Genomic DNA, 15,847 nt, shown 5'->3' with positions numbered 1-15,847 from the left:
AGACTAGTATCACTTCGGTTAAGCAAGGACATCACGATTGTGTTTCATTTGTAAAGCAAATGCATAAAGCACCAAGCGTCGAGAAGAGACAACTACAAAGAGAGATTTTTTCACAAACAACAGCCCTAAACATAAAAAAAATAGTAAAAAACATTAATTTGTTGCATCAATTGCTAAAGAGTGACTTAGAAGATGACTAGCGCGGTAAGACAATGGTCGGAGGACGATAATAATTGTGAATAGTATGGAAGAGACATTGTTTTTTTACATGAAAGAAAAGAAGAAACAATAGAAGTACAAAAGAAAGAAACTTTTAAAAATAAAAAGAAAAAATCACAATTTATAATGAAAAAACGTATTATATTAATTATTTTTAAACCGATTTAATATATATATATATATATATATATATATATATATATTAAATTAGTTTTTTTTATAACCGATCTATAATATATGATATTGTATCAATTTTTAATATTTATAAAATTATAATTACATTTTGAATTAAATCAATTTTATTACAACTGATTTATATTATATTTTAATATTATTATCTTCCCAAGTACTATGCTTATAATATATTTATTTGTTATAAAATTTACAATGTCACTTTGTATATGACAAAACAAAATACACCTAATTAATAAAACAATATTTTAATTAAAAAAATATAAAAATTTGAAGTACTTAACAAAATAGAAAAAACAAAAAATTTAACTAAAATAATTAACTTTAAGAATTTAAAAATTAAATAAACCTATAATATATCTGCATTTAAGAAAACTTGATTTACAGTGTCTTCCTTCCAGAGGAAAAAAATGTTTTCTTTTATTAAAAGGAAGAACCAATATTTTAACAAATAGAATATATCATTATAAAACAATAAAAAATTATAATAAAAAGAAAGTCGCTAAATTAATTTATATTAGAAAAATATTGAAAATGATTTTCTTTAGAAGATTAAGTTGGTCTATAATATAAGGTTTTTGGATATTAACATCACAACATTTGTCTTAAGAAATATTACTTTACTATTAAATTAATAATACTTTTTAACAAATTTGCATTCTCAAGGAAAGAAATGAAAATAAAAAAATCAAAGTTGAAAATTTTAATGTTGACTTAACAGCACAGCACATGACATTTGTTGTCATTGTATTCTGTTACATCAATTATTTCGGAAAACATTATGGAAAAGATGCTTTAATCATGAAACAGATTTATTAGTTTACTGGATTGAAATTAGTACAAAAGATTCCTCAACAAACACTTGTGATACAAACAATATCTAAACAACTTTTTTATTGTCTTATTCAGGTACTTTGATAAGGTGTTTAATTGAATGAGATGATTTAAGAAGGAGAGAATGAATGAATCCAATGAATTCGAGAATAAGTTGTGTTTGTGGGTGCTTGAAAATAAATTTAGGGTAAAGTTTAAATAGAATTTGATAATAATAAATAAATAAATAAATTGATAGAAAACAAAAGTTATTAAATTATCTTTAATGATAATAGTAGTATAAAATAATATTTATGTGTAATATATTTCACTTTTGTAAAAATGATTTGAAATGATAGAATTAAATAAAAATAAAAATTAATTTAATATATTTCTTTTCCTACACATTATTAATATATTATTATTACAATAATAATAACACAACAAAGTTTCCTTCTAATTCATGCTCTGCTAACAAAGTTTTCACCTTTAGATAAAATAAGAGACATCTCAATCAAATAAGTTATAATATCTTCGTAGGTCCTTATTTTTGTCTAGAATCTCAAATAAGTCTCCTTCTTTTTCGGTGTCTCAATTTAGTCCTTATTTTGTGAAAATTGCATCAATTAGACCCTTACTGTTAAATTGAACCTAACGACGTTAATATATACTTGATGTGGCACATTGGATTATATTTTTAATTGACGTGGCTAAAAGTTAGGTTATTTTAAAATTAAAAAATTGAAAAAAAAATTGGCATCCTTCTTTACAACCTCTTTGTCCTTGAGAACATCCTTCGTGAAGAAGAATTATGCCATGTCAGGCTTGACGGAATCAACAACGGAGAGAACAACGTCGACGGCGAGGGGCGCAAGAAGCATGAAGTACTGGCTCACGACCTTGCGGTTGAGAGAGGTGCTAGCGGACTTCACGAGAGAGTCGCGGTCTGAGAGCTTCACGGTGGGGATATCCACAACCTTTACGGCGGTCTTGTGGAGGGAGTCGGAGACGACGGTGGGGTGAATGCCATGGGAGAGTTGGAGGCACTGCTCGAGCAGGGCTTCGGCAATAACAACGACCGTGGTAGCATTGTCGCCGGCAGCGGAGTCCTACAACTTGGAGAGCTCGATGAGCATCTTGGATGTGGTCTGGACGACCTACATCTTGTTGAGTTAGGTGGAGATCATCTTGTCCATACCCTTTGGGTCCGAGACTGGTGCGCACATTGTTGGCGACGGAGCAAGCGGCCACGATGTTGGCATGGCGGAGCGGAAAGGGTTGGAATCGATGATCTGCTTGGCGATTGATGATAATGACCCACCACTTCCATTCTCAGGGGCCCCTGTTTAAAAAGACTCGACCTTTTGAACACACGATGTGTTTTCTAGTTGCAAGAAAGAGACTTTTAAATGGGGTTCTTCTTCAGGAGCACGAGGGTTGGGGTTAAACCGCCATAAGGAGGTCCCGCCTCCATATGATCTGCTCTCATCACCACTGCCTAACTCTCGACAATGGAGGAGGTGAAGGGACCTTGTTGGACGAGTTCACCAGGAATGCTTCTTCGATGCCACCATCAACCTCGCTGTCACGCGCAACCCTCAACCTTGGTGGTGGCGCGTTCTGCTTGTGTGGTTGTGCATGGGCGGATGGTAGTTCTGTTGTCGATTGATGGAGGCGAGGCGCGAGAATGTAGATTGGGTTTTCCTCTCCAGGTTGACGAAGGCAGTGATGGCTCGCGGTACTCTGGCGATGGTGGATGGAGAAGATGAACGGAGATTCGTGGAGTGTGGTTGCTTGTGCATTGTGGAGAGACTCACCCAGTGGTGACGAGCGTGATTGATGCGCTGTGGTGGTTCTCTATTTCTCTGCAAATGCGTTAATGGCAGAGGCGCGAGGGTTTGGTTTCAATTGGGTTTTCTGGATGTTGGCAGGGTGGTGACAGCTAGGATGGTTGGTGACGCGTAGAGGTGGTCGCGGGGGCGTCCTCGTGATGGTCTTCTGGGTTGAGTTTGCAGGTGTGTGGTGATTACTATGGCTGGCGACCTGAAGGTTGACGGTAGAGGTCACCTGAAAGACATGTCAGAATATAATAAATTACACGTCATTTAAAAACCAAAATAAGAATGCCATGTCAACTTAACAATAACACCGTTAGGTCCAATTTAAGGGTAAGGGTCTAATTGATGCAATTTTCACAAAATAAAGACTCAATTGAGATGCCAAAAAAGAAAGGGACTTATTTGAGATTCTGGACGAAAATAGCGACCTACGAAGACATTAAACCATAAAATAATTAATATTTTGTAAACAGAAGTTCATTTCAAATTTTATCTTTTATTTAAGGTTTAATGTCTATTTAGGTCTCTATTTTCGCCAAGAATCTTAAATAGATCTCTTTCTTTTTCGACGTCTCAATTGGATCCTTATTTTTGTAAGATTAAATCAAATAAAGGCTTTCCGTCAAATTGATCAAACACCGTTAAAGAGGGTGTTACGTGGCATGTTGACAGTGTAGGTTTTTATTACGTTGCATTAAAAACGTGACTGAGATGTATTTTTTTAATTTTTGAATTAAAAAATGAAGTGTACATAGTGGAAATACGTTTTTAAGTAAGGACAAAGTTGGAAATGAATTAAAATTAAGTGTTAAAACCCCCATTGTCCTCTGCAAGCGAAATCCAAATGAAATTGGGGGAGCGGTTTAGGATTTCTGGGAGAAAAGAATATTATTCACAATGATCCAAAATCGACTTGACATTCCGAACAAAATATATTTACACTTTGTCAAAGGTGTCGGAAGTAATTGTATCATGTGCCTGCTTAATTCATAAACTAATGAATTAAAAAGAATGAACGAATGTGATGGATTTTGTTTGTAATCACAGAACCGACAACACTTCCAAGAACTTCACCTAACGCCGATCCAGCCATCTAATCCTGACCAATTCTCTGGTGTCTTATCAGTGACAAGCTGCTGGAGACGACTCTCCGGAGAACTTGTCCACCCAGAGTGCTCATCGGAATCTAGGGAGGACGGGAGCGAAGCCATTATGGTGGAAGCCCAGTCAGGAAAATCGAAGTGGGTCCTCGGTGACGGCGACAGTAACGGTTGATGAACTTTCTCAAACGAAAATGAGTCAACTTTGATGAAAGGGTGCTTCAGAAGCATCTCAACGCTCCACTTGTTCTTGGGATCCTTAACAAAGCACTTCTCCAAAAAGTCCTTCCCCTCTTCCGACAATTCTTCTGTAATCTTTGGCAATTCTTCTCCCACTCCAATCCGAATAATCAATGACCAAATACTGGAACCGTTGCTAACATCCCACACGGGTTTTCCGGTCACCATCTCCACGACGGTGCATCCCAAGGCCCAAATATCCGCTAACGGCTCATATTCATTATTTTTCACCGATTTTGGCGACATAAACAACGATGTTCCCCTGAACTCACACTTCCCTTGTTTCTTACCCTTCTCCTTGGTGAGTCCAAAGTCCGCGATTTTCACCTCGTCGTCAGAAACGAGAACGTTCTGAAGCTTCACGTCGAAGTGAACGAAACCTTGCTCGTGAATATGTTTGAGCCCTTCCATGATAGACCTCGTGCATCGCCGGACGAAAGGCTCCGGGAGGCTTCCACCGTGTTTCTTGACCTGGTCGCCGAGGAACCCTTCAGTAGCGCGTTCGAAAGAAGATCGCACTTTTGTTTTCTCCCACGAATCCTAAACCTCAACTTTCCCAATTTCATTTCAATTTCGCAATTGCAAAGGACAATGGGGCTTTCAGTACTTAATTTTATTTCATTTCCAACTTTTCCCTTACTTAAAAACTTGTTTCCATTATGTACACTTCATTTTTTAATTCAAAAATTAAAAAAATATAATTCAGTCACGTTTTTAATGCCACGTAATAAAAAACTACACTGTCAGCATGCTACCTAACACCCTCCTTAACTGCATTTGATCAATTTAACGGAAAGCCTTTATTTGATTCAATTTTATAAAAGTAAGAATTCAATTGAGACGTCGAAAAAGAAAGAGGGGTCGTCAAACAAAAAGTTTATAGCAACAAGCTTGGCCAACACAATATTGACCAACACGAGTTTGACCAACACAATCTCGACCAACATGAGCTCAACTAACACGAGATCGACCAACACAAGCTATATACTTTATAAAATATATTGATTATCAATAACAATACCCCCATATATTGCCAAAGATAAGTTATGAAAAGTGTGAAAGAAGAAAATTATGGGTCTCATATAAGATATAATGTATGAGAGATGATATAGCAAGTTATATAAACCAATCTTAGATCAAGAAACTTAGTAAGCTATATATAAACTAAAGACAGTTGACATTTTTTAGTGGTTTATCAACAACAATACACCCTACAATCCTTGTTGTTATCGATGTGTTATGCTTACTAGGCAATGTGTGTGCTCGTTATTCATGAGTAGTCTAGAGATAATGTCAATATCTCATCCAAGCGGCTCCACTCAACACTCGTATAGGTGATTTCAGCAAGTGTATGTTGCAAATCATACACCACATGTAAGGGATATAAAAAATCATTAAAAACTTTGTTTAACTAAAATTATTACACCATATAGAATTTTAATTAAAAAATTTAACCTCTCAATAATGCAATCTCTAGCACTTTCACACACATCATAAGAATGGGCATAATTGATTAAAAATCAATTTAATGCTATCAGAACTAACGAGTGACTTACTCTAACTCATATGAACCTTATTCCTAGGATCTCTAAACACAAAGGTTGGGTTATCATCACTTGTTTATTTGCAATTGGCTTAAGTCTCATTCCTCTAGATGTTTCTAAAATCACATCACATCACTTCCTAGGATTTTTTTAGAGGATCTGCTAAACTCTGTTCTGACTTCACATAATCAATGGAAATTGTTCCACTCTTTAGCAACTTCATCAAATTATATCTTAATGGTATATGTCTATTATTTCCATTATGGTTTTTGTTTTTGGCTATAGTTTTTTCCGATTGACAATCACAATGTATTGACATAAAAGAAGTTGGTTTTATTCTTAGTGGAATGTTAGCTAAGAAGTTCGTCAACAACTCAACTTCACTACCAGCCATTTCTAGAGCAACAAATTCAAATTCCAATGTTGATCTTACAATAATAGTTTACCTGGCTGGTCTCCATGTAATTGCACCACTATTAATTGTGAATACATAACCATTAGTGGATTTTGTCTCATCTAAATTAGAGATCCATATAACATTATTATACTATTTTAGTACAACGGGAAATCCACTATATTCAATGACATAATTTATTAAACCTCTTAAATATCTAATAAGTCTGGCAAGTGCATCTCAATATTCCTAATTAGAATTTGGGTTTAATATGCTTTTAGTCCCTTAACTTTCAATGAAAATTGGATTTAGTCCATCTTTGAAACTTTGGACTAACTTAGTCTCCCATCTTTAGAATTGTATTGATTTAGTCCTTTTACCAAATTTATTTAAGTCTATTTGATGTTTAAAATGCATTTCTCAATTAACATCGAAGCGAAAATGTGTCAAATGGTATAAACAACTCAAATACTATCATGAAACGCATTTGAAACATCAATTAAATCTAACAAAATTTAGTTAGAAGGACTAAATCCACACATTTGTAAAGTTAGAGGACTAAATTAGGCCAAAGTTTTTAAAAGAGACTATTTTCAATCTTCACTAAAAGTTAAGGGACTAGAAACATATTTAACCCTTAGAATTTTAAATGTATCTTCTTAGTCTACCTACTGCATAAGTAATATAAAGTCTAAAAAAAGTCATCAAATGCAGTAAGCTCTCAATTATCTAGGCATATTGAGGTTGAGAAATAGATTCTCCCATATTTTTCATTAATTTAAAATTAGTATCATAAGACATATTCACTCATTTGGTGTCATAAATTCTAAACTTCTGCAACAGTTTCTCATGTATTATTTTAGGATAGTAATGTACTATCTCCTTTCCTTATGATTCTAACTTCTAAAATCATGTTAACTTCACCTAGGAACAACGTATATTTCAAAATAAGATTCTAGAAACCTTAGTCTCACAGACTATTTCATTGGATATATCAATCATTAACATGTCATCCACATATATAAATATATAATGACATATGTATTCTGAGATTTAAAGTACTATCAATATCATTAGGTGAAAAGTCATCAAAAATAGTTATTTCCTACTCGTTTGAAAATAGGGTTAGATTCACTCAAAATAAAAAAAAAATTCTCTTAGTAATTGAGTAATATTGCTTACACCCCCACAATATTAAATATTTAAGATTGATAAACGAGCAAATACCTGATTATGCTCCTCCGATTTGTAGGTAGATCACAATCTTTCACGTGGGGGAAAACTTATTCAAAACACAAAAATAGTTCTTCTCTTAAGAGCCTATGATAGAGATATTATGAATCTTTCTCTAGTCGATCTTGTCGAGTTGTCTTATCGAGCTCTTCCATGGTTGTCCAAGTTTGTCGAGATCGTCCTCAACTACCTGAGCCTGTCATGCTCCTCCGAGCTTGTCGAGCTTGCCTCGACTAACCGAGCCTGTCAAGCTTTGCTTCAGCTGCCTAAGCCTGTCGAGCTTCGCCTTAGTTACTTGAAGCTTGTCGAGCTTTTCCTCGACTACCTGAGCTTATCGAGCTTCGCCTCTTTGCCTGAAATTGTCGACCTCCTCCACGGCTACCCCAAGCTTATCGAGCTCTACCTAAGTAGGTTCTCTTTGGAAGGAGACATTGTGTCGCCTCCGCGCCAACAGCCTAAAAAATATCATGCTTCCATGCCATTTCACACAACCCCTGCATCATTGTCTTTATCATCGAACTAGGTCCTTACCGGATGGGTGTCATGCATAACCTCTAAAATTGACCATGGAACCCTCTGTTGCCAATCACCTAGACACTTGTGAAGTCCCGACGGGCTTCATCCGATAGCTTCTTCAAGAAGCTCACGCATGTCAGGCCTTCTACCCCACCCTTTCACCATATGAAAGCATTGCATCGCGAGGTTGCGAAGAGGCAACGTTGGGAACCAATGCCTTTGTTGCAACAACTATTGCCACTACTAAAAATGCTTACAAGTGGTTCTTCAAATGCTTCTAAGAAGAATAAATCCTTAATATTGTTGGAGAATTTGATAAGAAAATAATTTAAATGGATTTCCTGAGGCGTGAATTATCAATGTCCTTAAGGATTTATCTACATAAATTTTTTAATAAATACAAGACTTATAATGATATTGGAGATACTGAAAATACTGAAAAAAAAAACAAATTGGCTTTAAAACGTTATTCTTTGTAAATGCTTAAGGTATAATAGGAACGTCTCTATATTAAGGAATTCAAATTTAGCAAGAAGAACTCTTTAAAGAGTAAATATAAACCAAGATACACAAGAATAAGAAAAGAAAGGACACATCAACAAGTGTTTTTTGTCGTGATTTGGGGAAGCACATGTCACCTATTTATAGATGGAAGAGGGGTTTGAAACCAGCTAAAAACCATGACATGTGGAAGATATGTCACACCTTACAATTGGAACTAATAACTCTCGCAATGCTTATGGTTATAGTTATTCAAGTTTTGCAGAGGAAAGGTCGTCTAACAACAAATTTGTTTCAACAAGGTTGACCAACACAATCTCGACCAATACTAATTCGGTCAAGACGAATTCGACTAAAACACAATCTTGATCAAGATCGACTAATACAAACTTGACTAACATGAAATCGGTCATCACATACTCAACCAACACAAACTAAACTATTCATTCATAATTGTGAAAATAACCATAACTAGTTCAGGTGTTTTGGTTAAGGATTTGGATTCATGTTTTCTCGTAAGTAACTTTAGCCATTAAAAAAAAGTATGACAAGAACACACTAATGCAAAAACAGCATATAACGTCACGCGTTCAACATCTAACTACTCAATAGCAAACGTTAAAAATGACCGGTGGTAATTTTGTAAATAAATGCAATTATTAAACGTTGTTTAGAATTTTAATTCGACGTAAAAGGATATAAAACGTCGAATGCCTCAGTGTTAGACGTCAAAAGGTTAGTGAATTCAATAAAAATGTGAGCGGGAGATTGAAAATTCATTCACTGGTCAAACTTTTCTCGAACGAAGTTTGACTACCATCACATGTAATCTTTCTTTTATTTGATACAAATGCATGTTAATTAACTACTTTAGGTATGATTTTCGTTTGTTTTCACCGATTATTTTCGTGTTCTTGTCCTTCATATGCGCATTATGTTTTCTCTCTCACTAGTGGCACTTTATTCCGATGAACCCACCTTTTGAATGTTAGTTTTCGTTTTCGTTTTAAAGAACTTATTTGTTGAACTTGTTTGTTGGTTTTTTTTGTTGAACTTGTTTGTTGTTATTGTTTGGTTGAACTTGTTTGTTGTTGATGTTTAATTGAACTTGTTGTTTGATTGAACTTGTTTGTTGTTTGTTATTGTTATTTGTTGTTCATCCTATATTATCGTTCATAGTTCTGCTTGTAAAAAGGATTACAATTATTTAAAATAAAAATTGATTAACGTCGTATATTGACAAAATTCGACGTTAACGAATTTCATCTCCCAATATGACCTCGTTCTCGAATTCGACATGAAATACAAAAAATATTCGACGTTGTAAGCTGTTATTGTACTCATTACAGTAGAAGAAGGATAATCCAAGTACAAAATAAAGCTTAGATAAGAAAAAAAAGAAGAAGCAAAAATTCATGGTTGGATTACAAAACCTATGATAATTAAATTATAACGTTAGTTGTCCTTAATCTCGTAACGTTGTTGGCCATTGTAAATTTGCCCTTCAATATTTAACTACCAATCACCGTACTCTGATATTTCTTAGTGTTTCTCATCATATCATATTAAATTCTCACCACTACTCATTTCACTTCACTCCAATCTTAAACATAATTCTAAGAGTCTGTGTCAGTTTCAAGTCTCAGATTTAAATAAAATAAATAATACAAAAACCTACGTACTCATTCATTTAAAATTAGGATTAGAAAGAAGTGTATTATCTTAATTTTTTATAAACCCATAACTTGATGATACAAACCTTAAAAGTATCGAACAACTCATCTAAGGCCTCATTTTCTTACACAAATCCTATGTCATAAATTAATTAATTATCGATCAAGTTTAATCACATACACTGCCTCATTTCGTTGACAATTGTCAGTACAGCAGTACAGTACGGTACGTGATTCAAAAAATAAAATAAAAAATGTTTGACTATTTTTATTTTTATTTAATATCTTTCAGTCCATGATTTTATTTTAGATTTAATCTCTTAATTTTGTAAACTTTGTCTATTTTTTACATTTATTCTTTGAAAAAAATTTAATAGTATTTTTTTCTCTGTTAATTAATAGTGGTGTTGATGGGTGAAGGCGTTATTGATGTTTCAACGACTTATTATTATATGAATATGAGAATGTTGGTTTAATATTATGATGTTTTATTTCTGGAAATTGCGTTTTCAAGGATATTATGATTAAGAATGATATTGTTAGGCAAGTTTCAAATTCTGTTGGTTAAGTTTGATATTTTTAAGAATAGTTGTAAATTTTAACATAATGGAAATAAAATTACAAATCAAAGTTATAGTAAGGATAAAAAAAGGCTAATAGAAAGGTACGAGGAAGAAATAAATGAATCATATAAAATATATGAATCATATGAAATATCTTTATATAATGAAAGTTTTTTGCTATAAATATTTTATTAGAAAGATTTAACTTTTTGCTATAAATATTTTATTAGAAAATTTTAATTTTGCTTATATGTGTATGATATGTAAAAGATATTGAACATTAGAATAACTAAAACTTGAAAATTTTATCCTCTCACTATGGGATATTTTTCATGTGAATTCCACAATTTTGTTTTTCAAAATTAATGTTTATTTTGGTTCAGCTAAAATTGAAAAAAAAAATCTCATTTTTTTTACCCTTTGGCTCCCTCATGTGACAGAAATGAAAGAAAACATATAATATAGATCCACATTACTCAATTTTAAAAGAGAAGCAAGATAAAAGAACATTTCAATAAAAAAAGAACTAAAATAGTATTATATTTTATAATGTTTCTTCTCTTAATATTTTAAATAAAAAAAAATTTAAATATTTTATCAATATACTTTTTATTAAATAAAAAAATCATAACATTTTTGTTATTTTTTGCTTTTTATTTTTTCTATTCAACTCTTCACCGAATAACGTTTTATTTCTTAAAGATAAACTATTTTCTTTATTTTTAGTTCAAGAAGTTATAACAAGAAAAAATATTATAAGAATTGTTAAGATAAAATTTTATTTATTACATTTATTTATTTATTTTTATAATTGACACTTAACATATTCATTATTTTCTTTACTTAAAACACTATATGACAAATATAACTTAATAACTTCAAAACAATTAATAACACATAAAATCATTTAATAACATCATTTTCTTTACTTAAAATATTATAAAATCGCTTATTTGTGAAAACTTAGAAAATAAAATATTAGGGGTGATAGGTCGTTCTAAATAATGAGATTTGTTTATTTTAATAGGAAAAGTTTAAATGTATAAATAGAATTTCAATTAACGAGTTTCATTATTTAAAATAACAATATCTCTCCAAAACACTTTAAGGACCTTCTACACTTTCTCTAAGCCTTCTGACTCATAATTCATATGTTTGAAGATCAGAAAGTGCCTAAGTGATCATTAAGACAAAGTCTTCAAGTCTATCCGACCAGTTCTTTCAAAAGAATAAGTTAGTTTACGCTTTTTTCTCTAGTTTATACTTTCTCCCATGCATATGTGTACTATTATGCCGCATGTGTCACCTAAGTCTTCTATAAGACTTTTTGTTAATTAATGGTTCTAATAGGAGCTTATAAAGCTCCTTGAGCTGCGGGAGTATTTATAGATTTCACAAGCGATTTGAGCTTCTAACAGGTAAGGGAAACTAAATACCAATATTCTTAAGTTCTAATATGATTTGATTTGTGTGTGCAAGTTTGATGATCTGGAATTGATTGAAATTGGTGTTTTATTTGATTGAATGACTGTGAAAATATATTTGAGATTTAAGGTAGTGTGTTGTTTGACACTAAAACACGTATTTGGATCAATCCTTGAGTTAAGAATATCAATTTGGTCATTTGAGTTGGTACCTGGTTTATCAGATCACAACTTGGTGAAATTCAGATATTTGGTATGACATTGAGTGCATGTTTCACCATTGAGCATACCAAAATGCAAATGGTTTGGCTTTGAACGGAGACAGGGCATCGCTAAGCACCAGTGACCATTGTAGGTCTAGAGCTAATTTTGGTCTTCTAGTGCTTAGGGTCAGAAATTGATTCTAAACACTCTCTTTTGCGAGAGTTTTTGTGCTGAGCATCAATTTAAGCGCTGGTGTCCAATTTTGTAATTTTCTTATCTTTATTTATCTAAATTAGTTTTCATGGTTGTTATGCATTTTCAGTGTAAATTGTGATGTTTTATGAATGATGTTATAACTGTATGTGTGAATGAAGTATGTTGTGAAAGTAAATTTCTAGGAAAAGGTTTTGGTAAGGAATTTAAGTAGTGTATGTATTGATATAAGGATTCCGTATTGGGAGTTATCTTGACACTCTAATAATCTCCAATTTCAAGTAGAGAATGGTGGGGTATATGGTGAGAGGATCAAGAGATCTTAGTCTACGGTTTTACCTTGGCCTAAGATTGTTGATAGACTAACCTTATGTGTGGTAGCTTAGGTGGCGTAGCAAGTGATAAATGTTATTCTCTCCCAAGGGACTTCTGCTACACTTGACAACTCTTTTTTTCTTAACTCAATTAGACATCAAGTGCACAAAAACACAAGAAAGTGTTTTTGGTATTTTTATCAAATAGTTGGTGTGTAAAGAATTTAACATTGAGTATTTACAATTTGTTAAGACTAGAATTCATCCACTTAATTCTCATGCATTCACAAACACCTCAAATTCCATCCATTAGGTGTTTAATTTCAATTCTAGGTTCAAATAATATTTTCCAATACATTAGGAACCTCAAATCATGCATGGGTGACCAAACCAAAGCAAGTATTAAGCATAGAAATTAAATACTAACATGAATTAGAAAAACATATATCATTAACATCATAAAATACATAAGAATTCCATGTTTTAAAACTAATATCAACAAATAAAAGAAAACCTCCATGGTGAAGAACTTAGGGTTCCACAAAATTAAAGAGATAAGGAAGAAATTGAAACCATAAAGTGTTGCATAACCTTTCCAAGGCTCTTTACAACTGCTCCATGCTCCAATTGCGCTTCCCATACACATTTCCATGTCTAATTTTTTACCTATCTTCTTCCTCAAACCAAAAGGGGCAAAATCACCATTGATGAAGCTTGAAGACCCAAAGAGGAGTGAGAGAGCTTCCCAACACCCCCAAACAACCTCCAAGGGCCTTTCCTAATCGCTCTAGGTGAAGAATGAATTGTATGAGGAGAAGAGTACCCAAAACCTCGTGAGAAACATGCTTAAATAACTCATTTTGACATGTTAGCGACGCTACCACTCAGCCCCCTTTTGGGGCGCTTAGGCCCTTGACACTTCAGCCCTATGACACTCAACCCCTTTTTGGGGCGCTTAGTCCCCCTAGCACTTTTACAACATTATGAAATTTAAACATCAGTGTAATCCTAAAGGCGACCAACATGGGTATTTGCTTCAAATTGATCTTTTCTTGTCTCAAAACGTGTTCCCTTGAATTCTTGCTTGTTTTCCACCACTAGAATTGTTTCCTACACTCAAACAAAGAGATTAGAGGTAAAAACAAACATATACTAACTAAAACACAAGAAAACATGAAAACACACTAAACTTGGGGATAAAACAAGGTAAAAAAAATGAAGGAGTTGATTTATTCACCAAAATATACACATAAAAACACGTAAGTGCATAACTTGTCAAAGTCTGATATCAATACATGTATCTGGATGGTCAAGTATATAGTTAATGTTTGTATGCTTAGGATTTATTTGATTACTTATGTTTAATTTCCAGTTTATAAATCAATTGTATGTATGTTTCTTTGATAAAATTAGGCTACCTTTCTATCTTTGTTTGTGTGTGTGCTTGTATTCTTATTTGCTATGATCACCTTAATGATGTGAGCATATGAGCAAGTAACTATTGAGTAAGTGCTAGGTTGTGACAAAGCTGAGGTGTAGAGTAGAATTCTAATTTCTTTGTATATCTGGTCTTTTGAAAAACTCTAGTTTTGTATAGGTAGATCAGTGTACTAGAACTACCCTTAATGTAAGATTTTGTATATATATTTTGGTATTATGTTTGAATAAATATAATAATATCTTATATGGTTTCTTTTAAGTTAATTGTTCTATTTTATTAGATATGTGATGCTTCCTATAACAAAGTTAAAAAAAATAGGATGTTATAGATTTAAATGCACTAATGTTTTATATATATATATATATATATATATATATATATATATATATATATTTATATATATATATATATTTATAAAATTGAGAACTTGAGATATTCTAACTCATTTACAACATAACATTTACATGCAATAATATCAATAGAAAAAATAAACATTTATAGACAAACTGCATAAAAGAAAGTACAAAAAAAAAGAAAACACCACATAGTCTTCAAGAGTCACAAATTCTCAAATTGCCTTGTGTTGAACATAAGTCCCTAGAACCGACATCAAAAACTTATTAATGGAAAACGACAAGTGTATCGATTGCACGTAACAAGTCATAAATATCGCTATTTTCATAGGGACTTTTGCAATGCATGAAAAATCTCGCAATTCACAACTCCAATAGACAATAAAGCTAAAAAAAACACAAAAACGTTTTTTTTATATTTTTATCAACCAATTGGTGTGCAACAAAAATTTAACACAGATAGTCAACTAGATTTCATTTACTTCATTGTCATCCATTTGCAAACATCTCAATTCCATATTTAAGTCAATATCAACTCACAAATATACTCAAATCCTATCCCTAGTGAATTTGAGCTTATGATAACTCATCAAGTTCCAATTCCTTGAATCCTTAACATCTAAAATCATGCATTAAGTTCAAGATTCTTAAGATTACTAATGAATAATGTTTCATCCTTAGATACAAGTTTTATTAGGTATTTAATTTCAGTTATAGGTTCAAAATACATTTTTCAACACCTCAAGAACCCTAAACAAGCCAAGGGTGATCAAGCCACAATAAGCATTAAGCATAGAAATCAAATACTAACATTAAAATGAAAAAACATATGTATTAAGATCACAAAGTACACAAGATTCCGTTTATTATATCTAATATTAACAATAGGGTTAGCTATCTATGGTGGAGAAACTAAGGTTAACAAATTGAGGAGATAAATAAGAAATAAAAACCAAAGAGAATATGTAAGCCCTCTCCCAAGGTTCTTAGCAGCTTCTCTATGCTCCATTTGTGTCTTTATTTCCAAATTGCAACACATCTTCTTCTCCAACTTCAAAAGGGAGAAAAAACA

The 15,847-nt window shown here is 32.6% G+C and overlaps 1 pseudogene; it reads right to left on the bottom strand.

Moving 5' to 3' along the window:
- Positions 1-4,132: 4,132 nt before the first annotated feature.
- LOC124819620 (mitogen-activated protein kinase kinase kinase 20 pseudogene) lies at positions 4,133-6,407 on the bottom strand (annotated as a pseudogene).
- Positions 6,408-15,847: the final 9,440 nt, after the last annotated feature.

Source organism: Vigna umbellata, chromosome 1 (genome assembly GCF_029865625.1).
Source record: "Vigna umbellata cultivar VRB3 chromosome 1, Vumbellata_1.0, whole genome shotgun sequence".
Lineage (NCBI taxonomy): Eukaryota > Viridiplantae > Streptophyta > Magnoliopsida > Fabales > Fabaceae > Vigna > Vigna umbellata.
The sequence above is the reverse complement of the archived record's forward strand: the minus strand, read 5'-3'. Positions and strand labels throughout refer to the sequence as shown.